The sequence below is a fragment of the Vombatus ursinus genome, unplaced genomic scaffold (genome assembly GCF_900497805.2).
Source record: "Vombatus ursinus unplaced genomic scaffold, bare-nosed wombat genome assembly UNPS02004180.1, whole genome shotgun sequence".
Taxonomy (NCBI): domain Eukaryota; kingdom Metazoa; phylum Chordata; class Mammalia; order Diprotodontia; family Vombatidae; genus Vombatus; species Vombatus ursinus.
Window position 1 is genome coordinate 96,758 of NW_020943958.1, and position 8,455 is coordinate 105,212.

Genomic DNA, 8,455 nt, shown 5'->3' on the forward strand with positions numbered 1-8,455 from the left:
TACCAATATACTGATTTCTTAACATGATTCCTGTAAGTCTTTGGTAAATAACGCCTGGTTTTATTTTTGTCCAAAAGTCCTCCCCATTCATTGTCATTAATAGTAATGTCAATAGTAGTCTTTACCAAAGAAGGAACTGCAGGGAATTACATGTGTTTGACTATGTAGGGTTTTGTGGTTTAGAGGGCTTTTTTGTTTAGTCAAAAAACAAACAAACAAGCAAACAAACAAAAAACCATCTCATTACTTTCCAAGTACTTTTACAAAGCCTTTTGGCTTTGTTGTTCAGGTTTTTTTATTGAGGTTATTCTCCTTCTTAGTTTTTTTTTTTTAAGCTTTACCAATGTGTAATTTAAATTAATTTAGAATAAACAACTGATATCAAATCCAAAAATCTACCTTCTTATTTTATATTTTAACTTTTTATTTCCACTAAAACATACATGAAAACAAATGCTTATCATTTATTGTATTTTCCATTCTAAGGCCTCTTCCAGAGCAGGTGATTTATATATCCAGGGCACTCCCAGCTATGACATACAGTGGTTTTTAGGACACTCCAAGTTCTGACCTTTTTTTTTTTGTTTTAAGGTTCTTTTTGCTCTGATATCCCTGCCTCAAAAGGCTCTCCTCCCTCTCTCATTTTCTTCTCCCAGGCTACTCTCAGGCCTGACATTCTATGGGCTACAATCCCACAACTTCTGACCTCTGAATCTCTGCTCCTTTCTCAGTTCTAAAGGCTCTGCTAACTCTGATTATGAGGTTCTAAGGCCTCCTCTAGATAAGAAATCTGGATTTACTATTTCCCTCATGCTTAGACATTCTCAGTTCTAAGTTCTATGTTCCCTCCCTGATAAAAAATTCTGGCCTTACTTTCCACTCAAAATTAGGACATTAAGAAGGAGAATTTAACTCCTTGCTAGGAAATCCTGTATTCTAAGCTCTAAGTCCATCACTATTGTCTCTAGAATGGAATTGAAAGGGCAGACATTCATTATTTTGAGGATTGTTCCAAGACCTGATATCTTGGGTTCTAAGGAGAAGTGTCTCCTTATTTTTAATTTTTATTAATTTATTTTTTTAATTTAATTTAATTAATGTAATTAATAATAAGGTTGCTCTAGATTTTTATTACTTGGGTAATTATTACAATGCACATGGGACATACTCATACTCTGATTCTGAAATATAAGCCTTATTCCTTTTAAATTCTCTTTAGATAACAACTTAGTTTTTGTCCATTGGTCCTCTTGGAGAAAGAAGGATGAACAACAATGACAACAACAACAACAGCAACAACAGCTCTATGTTCATTTATCATTAACATTCATCTCAATAACAGTCTCTTTTTTTTGCCTTTTTTTTTTTTGGTGAGGCAGTTGGGGTTAAGTGACTTGCCCAAGGTCACACAGCTAGTAAATGTCAAGTGTCTGACTTCAGATTTGAACTCAGATCTTCCTGACTCCAAGGCCATAGCTCTTCACTGCACCACCTAGCTGCCCCTCAAGAACAGTCTTAAGGACTTCTAGGGAACTGACTGGTTTCACCGTATAGGGTTTTGGGGTTGTTGATGGTTCTTTTGACTAGCCAAAAAAATAGACACAGTACTCTCACAATAACCATTTTGTTAGTGTGTTTTAAGATGTGCAATTTTTTAAGCATTGCCAATGTGTAATAGAAATTAAACTGGAATAAATGATTAATCTCAAACAAAAAATCTACCTTCTTGTTTTTTGGATTACCAAGAATGGCAAACATTAGAGTCCATTAGGAAATGGTGATTTATGCTCTCAGAGCTCCCTCAGCTTTCAGAGATGATGGTTTTTAAAACATCCTGAGATCTGACCTTTTGTGTTCTCAGTGGTCTCCTCCCTTTGACATCCCTTCTCCTAAATGCCCTCCAACTCTACCCTTTTGGCAATGTGGTTTATAAAGCATCACCACTGTGTAATATAAATTAAATTGGAATAAATGGATATACCGAATTTGAAACATGTCTTGTTTTTTAATTCCTCTTTATGTAACAAATTTTTGTTTTGTGTTGCCAAAAAGATTCTAAATTATCATTAAATGTAATATCAATAGCAGTCTTTACCAAAGAAAAAATGAATGGAATTATATTTCTTTCCATGAGCTGGTATTTTGGGGTTTGGGGTTTTTTTTTAACCTAGCCAAAAATAATCAGTACTTCCATCATACCCTTTTGACTGTGTGGTTGAGGATGTGAGGTGGTTTTTTTTTTTAATTTAAAAACATCACCTCTATGTAATAGGAATAAATGATCAATATCAGATGAAAAATCTACCTTCGTGGGTTTTTTAAAATTTTAACTACAATTGGCCAATATTCTGACTCACAAATATATATATATATATATATATAAATCATTATTATTTCTGCTATTTTCGATTCTGAGGGCTCTTCCAGAGATGATAGTTTTTAGGACACTCCAACTTCTGACCTTTTGTGTTCTAAGGTCTCTATTTGCTCTGAGATCCCTTCTTGTAAGGGATCCTCTCTCACTCTCTTCTCCATGGCTACTCCTATGCGTGACATTTTGTGTGCTAAAATCTCACTGTTTCTGATCATTTCCATGCTCAGCCTCTGAATTTTTCTAACTTTCTCCATTCTAAAATCTCTCCTAACTCAAATATTGAGGTTCCAAAGCCTCATCCAGACCAGGATTTTGGAATCAATGTTTAAATGAAGCTCAGACAGTGTTGGTTTGAAGTGTCCTCCCAGATCTGATATTCTGTTTCTCTGTCCAAACCAAGTTCTGACATTCAGAGCACAACGTCAATCTTAGCTAGGAAAGTCTGTATTCTATGTTCTCTGCTACCTCTAATATTCTTACCCCCAAATCATCTGGAAGGCCAGACATGCCAGGTTCTAAGGACACTTCCAGACTTGGAACTCTTAGTTTCTCAGGCCACAACCTCCTCAAATATATGGTGGTCCTTTTATTCCTTTAACTTTTTCAATTCTGTTGCTTTCAATACATTTCCCTTCTGTTTTATCATTACAAAGACTTCAAAGCACAAATCATGTTCCTTTTAATTCCAAGGATTTAACATCTACTTTCTTTTTCATGAAATAAGTGTAATTATTTATTTATTTTACATGTTTATTATTCATTTATTTCTAGCATTTAAAAAAATTTCAGGTACAAACTTTCTTCCTCTATCATCCCTCCCTCACCCACTGAGAAAGCAAGCAATATGGTATCAATTATACACGTGAAATCTTGCAGAACACATTTCCATATTATCTATATCACAGCAAAAAAAAAAGTGAGAAAACTATACTTGCACTCAGAGTTCATCAGTGCTTTCTCTGGAGGTAAATAGCATTTCTCTTCATGAGTCCTTTGGAATTTTCTTTTAGAAAACTACTCCCCAATTATTATCATTAAGAGGAATATTGATAGCTATCTTACCTGAATGGATTACGGAGTATTATAAGTTTTTCTTTTCCTTCTTTTCTGTCCTTATTGTGTGGGTGTTTGAAGACCTGGATTTTCATTCAAAACATCAGTGCTGTGCTAATATAAAATATATTGACATGAATGATTAAACTCATCCCCAACATACAATGGCTTCTTGTTTTTTAATTATCTAGTTCTTCCCCATACTTTGGCCCACCAAGCACATAACCAAGCAACCTCCTTCCCAGCAACAATATTTTGTGTTCCAGAGCTGACAATTTACCATCTCCTGGCACCCCCAGCTAGGACATTATCTGCCTTCAAGGCCCCTCTGACTTCTGACATAATGTCCCTTGGGCTAAGTGTTCTCCTGCCTCTGTCTTTCTCTGCTCTATGGCTCCTCCCAGTCCTGACCTTCTCTGCCCTAGGGTCCCATTGGCTCTGGAAATTTCTTTTCTCAGGCTCTGAACATCTCTCATTTGCTGTCTTCTAAGGTCCTTCCCTATGCTATTAGGACAGGTTCTAGTGCCTCATCATGATTTCAAAATTCCACACAACACAGACAATACCTGTTCTAAGTTCCTAGTTCTGATATTTTGACTTCTGTGTCCATTTCAAGTTCTAACATTCAGAACCCACACTGCCCTATCAGCTCTACCGCGCTATATTCCAACCCCTCTTTCACCTCCAAACTTCTCCTTTAAAGGAATGCGGGCACTCAATGTTCTAAGGAACCTCCCAATCTTGACATTTTATGTCTCTCAGGGCCTTACTCTGCTATAAGCAGCCAGAGTTTTTTTCCCCCCCGTTTTTATAACATGTGCTTAACCGATACAAAGATTTCAAGGAGAAGTGGGGTCCTTTTAAACATAACATCTTATTTTGCCAAAATATACATTATAATTATTATTAATATTGAGAAAAGTCAATAGAAAATGCATGGAATAGAATTGTTTTCAGTGTGCCTTTGGGGTTTTCTTAGTGCTTAAAAAATACTTTACCATACCCTTTTGGTTGTATAATTATGGATGTGAGATTTATTTTTAAAGCATCAAAAGTCAGCTAAACTATATTAAATTGGAATAAATTACTAATTTCAGAGAATCCTCTTTATTTTTGTTTTTTTTTAATTTACTTAAAAGTGGCCTAGTTGGGCCCCACTAAGAATATGTATTAAAATAAATCTTTACCTTTTATGATATTTTTCATTCTAAAGTTGCTACCGGAGCTGAGGACTTGTATTGTCAGAACCTTTCCAGCTATCACCTGCAAGAGTTTTTAGGACACTTCAGGTTCTGACTTTTTGTGTTCTAAGAGATCTCCTTTTCTTCTCTTTTATATTTAATCTTACCTCTCTCATTCTCTTCTCAATGGCTCCTCCAAGTCCTGTCATGCAGTGGGCTAAAATCCCACTGCTTCACACAACTTTCATTCTGAACTTCTGAACATCTCCCATTCGCTCTGCTTTAGTCCCTTCCCAACTCTGACATTTCACTTTCGAAAGCCTCAGCCAGCTCCTGATTCTAGATTTGAAATTTCCTTCAAACTCTGACATTCTAGGTTCTAAGTGCCCACCACCATATTCCAGCTTCACTTTCCATTCCAAATTGAAACATTAAAGGGCAGGAATTAACCCAACTAGGAAATTTGGAATTCTAAACTCTAGGATTCCTCCAACATTCCCCCTTGAAAGATAGCAGGAAGTACTACAGAACATTCAATATCCTAAAGTCCATCTCAGTCATGACGCATTTTGTTCTAATTCTGCACCCTTGAAGGTTTTCTTTTTTTAAAAAAATTCATTTGGATATTAGAACAATACACATGTCATTGGTCAATATGGTATAGGGGGATTATTTTGACTCGCCAAAAATAAATTATCTTGAACAGGTTAATATTTTGGATACTAGGAATATATATGAAAATATACTATTTCTGTTTATGATATTTTCAATTCAAATGACTTATTCAGAGCAGATGATTTATGTTCTCTAAGCCCACCCAGCAATGCCCTATAAAAACATGTAAGTCTGACTTTTGTTTTCTAAGATCTTCTGCTTGGAGATCTCTTCACCTAAATGCTCTCCTAAATCTCTCATTCTTTTCTCCATGGCTATTCCAAAAGGTTCCCACTCTATGTACTAAAATCCTCCCGTTTCTAAGAATTCTCAGTCCATGGACATCTGCCACTCTCTGCTCTTCTAGTCGGTCTGAATGCTAACATTTTTGTTTCTAAAGCCTCATCCAGCTCTGGATTATAAGTAATCCATTTCCATCAAGCTCAGATATTCTAGCTTCTAACTCAACTACTTGCTGAAGAATTCTGACTTCATATTTCATGCCAAAAGGTTTCAATCAGAGGTAGAACTTACAACAAAGCTGGGAAATTCTGTATGAAGCTCTAAATATTCACTCACGTACCCCCTGGAATGGTGCCTGCAATCCCAGCCATTCAGTATTCTGGGAACATTCACAGATATGACATTTTTAGATTTAAAGGAACACCCTCTTAAGACGTATGAGGGGAGGGGGGAAGGAGGAAGAGAAAGTATTTTTGCCTAATATTTTTATTGGTTTATCTTTTAAAAGCACTTTAATCTTCCTGATATGCTGATTTGCAAACGTAAGGCTATTTCTCTCATATGTGCTGATTTTAAAGCATCATGTTTTCATGAACAAAAATAATCGTATTCTTTATCACTAATACTAATATGAGTAGAGATCTTTATCACTGACAAAACTGCATAGAATTGCATTGGTTTTCCTACATGAATTTTTGAAGTATTTTTAGCTGGATTTCTTGGCTGGCCCAAAAATAGTGTTTTTTATGATACAGTTTGTCTGTGTGAGAAAGGATGTGAGATAGTTTGGTTTTTTTTTATCACCAGTGCATATTAAAAGTTAAATTGGAATATGTGATTAATCTCATAGGAAATATCGACCTTCTTCTTGTTATTGAAATTACCTAAAAGTCAATATTTGGGCCTACTAAGAAAATATCTGAGAATATCTAGATAATGTTCGAGATTTTCAGTTCTCAGGCACATGCCCGAGGCCATGATTTATGAACTCAGAGGCATCATACATGCTGATTTTTAAGACATTCCAAGATGTGACCTTCAGAGGTACAAGGGCTCTTGGACTCTTCTGAGTGCTCTCCTACCTCTCCCATTGCCTTCACTAGGGCAACTCTGAAAGACTCACATTCTATGTACTAAATATCTTCCTGCCTCTAAAAATTTCTATTTTTAGCCCCTGAACATCTCCAATTCTCCCTTTTCTAGTCTCTACAACTCTGACATTTCTGTTTCTAAAGCCTCATTCAGATAAGGATTCTAGATTAAAAATTTCCATCAAGCTCAGGCAGTCTAGGTAATAACTCCACTATCTGTTCAAGATTCTCACTTCATATTCCATGTCAAAATGTTTCAATCAGAGATGAGACTTTCAACAAAGCTGGGAAATTCAGGAATCAAAGCTCTCATCCACCACTGACATGCTCCCTTGAATGGTACCTGGAAACCCAGGCATTCAGTGATCTTCTGACACTGCCATTTTGAGATTGAAAGGAACACCCTCTTAAGATCTATATAGTATTTTTGCCCAATTTTTATTGGTTTATTTTGAAAAGGCATTTGAATCTTACTGATACACAGATTTCCAAATATAATGCTATCGCCTTATGTGTGCTAATTTTATAGCACCATGTTTTCATAGCCAAAAATACTCGATTTATTAACATTAATACTAATGCAAATAGAGGTGCAAGGAATTGCATTGGTTTTCCTTTATAGATTATAAGAGTTTTCGTGGGGATTCTTTGGCTGGCCCAAAAATAAACAGTGTTTTCCTGATGCCATTATGGCTCTGTGGTTAAGGATGTGAGTTTTATTCTCTTCATTGTCAATGCATATTATAAGTTAAACCGGAATATTTGATTGGTCTCATAGAAAAAAAATCAACCTTCTTTCTATTGAAATTACCAAGAAGAGGTCAATATTTTGGCCAACTATGAATATATATGAGCATACACTGATGCCACTTTTATGATTTTCAATTCTAAGGCCTATACTGAAGGCATCATACATGGACTCCTTTAGTACATTCCAAGATCTGACCTTTGGAGGTATAAAGGCTCTTTTGGCCCTAATATCTCTTCTTCAAAGTGTTTTCCTATTTCTCCTTTTTTTCACCTTGGCTTCTCAGAAAGGCTCAAATTCTATGCAATAAAATCCTCCTATTTCTAACAATTTCCATTCTCAGCTCCTGAACATCTTCAACTTCCCTGGTCTCTCCCAATACTGACATTTCTATTTCTAAAACCTCATTCAGATCAGGATTCTAAATTATAATTTCCATCAAGCCTTAACATTGTAGGTTCTAACATAACTATCTGTTCAAGAATTCTGACTTCATGTTCCATGCAAAAATACTTTAATTAGAAGTTTGAGTCAGAAAATGGCTGGGAAATTTTGGATTCTAAGTTTTTGCCCACTATCACCTTGTGCCTTTATGGTACCAGGAATCTGTGACATTATGTGTTCTAGCAGCCTTCACAGATATGACATTTTCAGAGCTAAAGAACACAGTCCTAACATCTACAAGGTCTTTTGGGGATTAAGTTTATTTTAATGTTTTATTTTTTAAAAACTCTTGAATATTGCTCATATAATGATTTCCAAAAATATTTTTCTTATAAATCTTGATTATATAAAAATGTTTTCCTCAGGTAAAAAAAACATTCAATGTTCTTTATCACTAATACTAATGTCAGTAGTGATTTTTCTCAATGATGGAACTACACAGAATTGCACTGACTTTCCTATAAAAATTTTGGGGGTTTTAATAGGGATTTTTTTTTAGCTTGCCAAAGCTAATTTGCATGATTCCATTTTGGCTGTGTGCCTCAAAATGTGAGGTTCAGGGGGAGAGTTTGCACTGTTAATAAATATCAAAAGATAAACTGGAATATATGATGGATCTCATATGAAAAATTGACCTTGTTATTGAAATTACTTAGAAGAGGTCAAT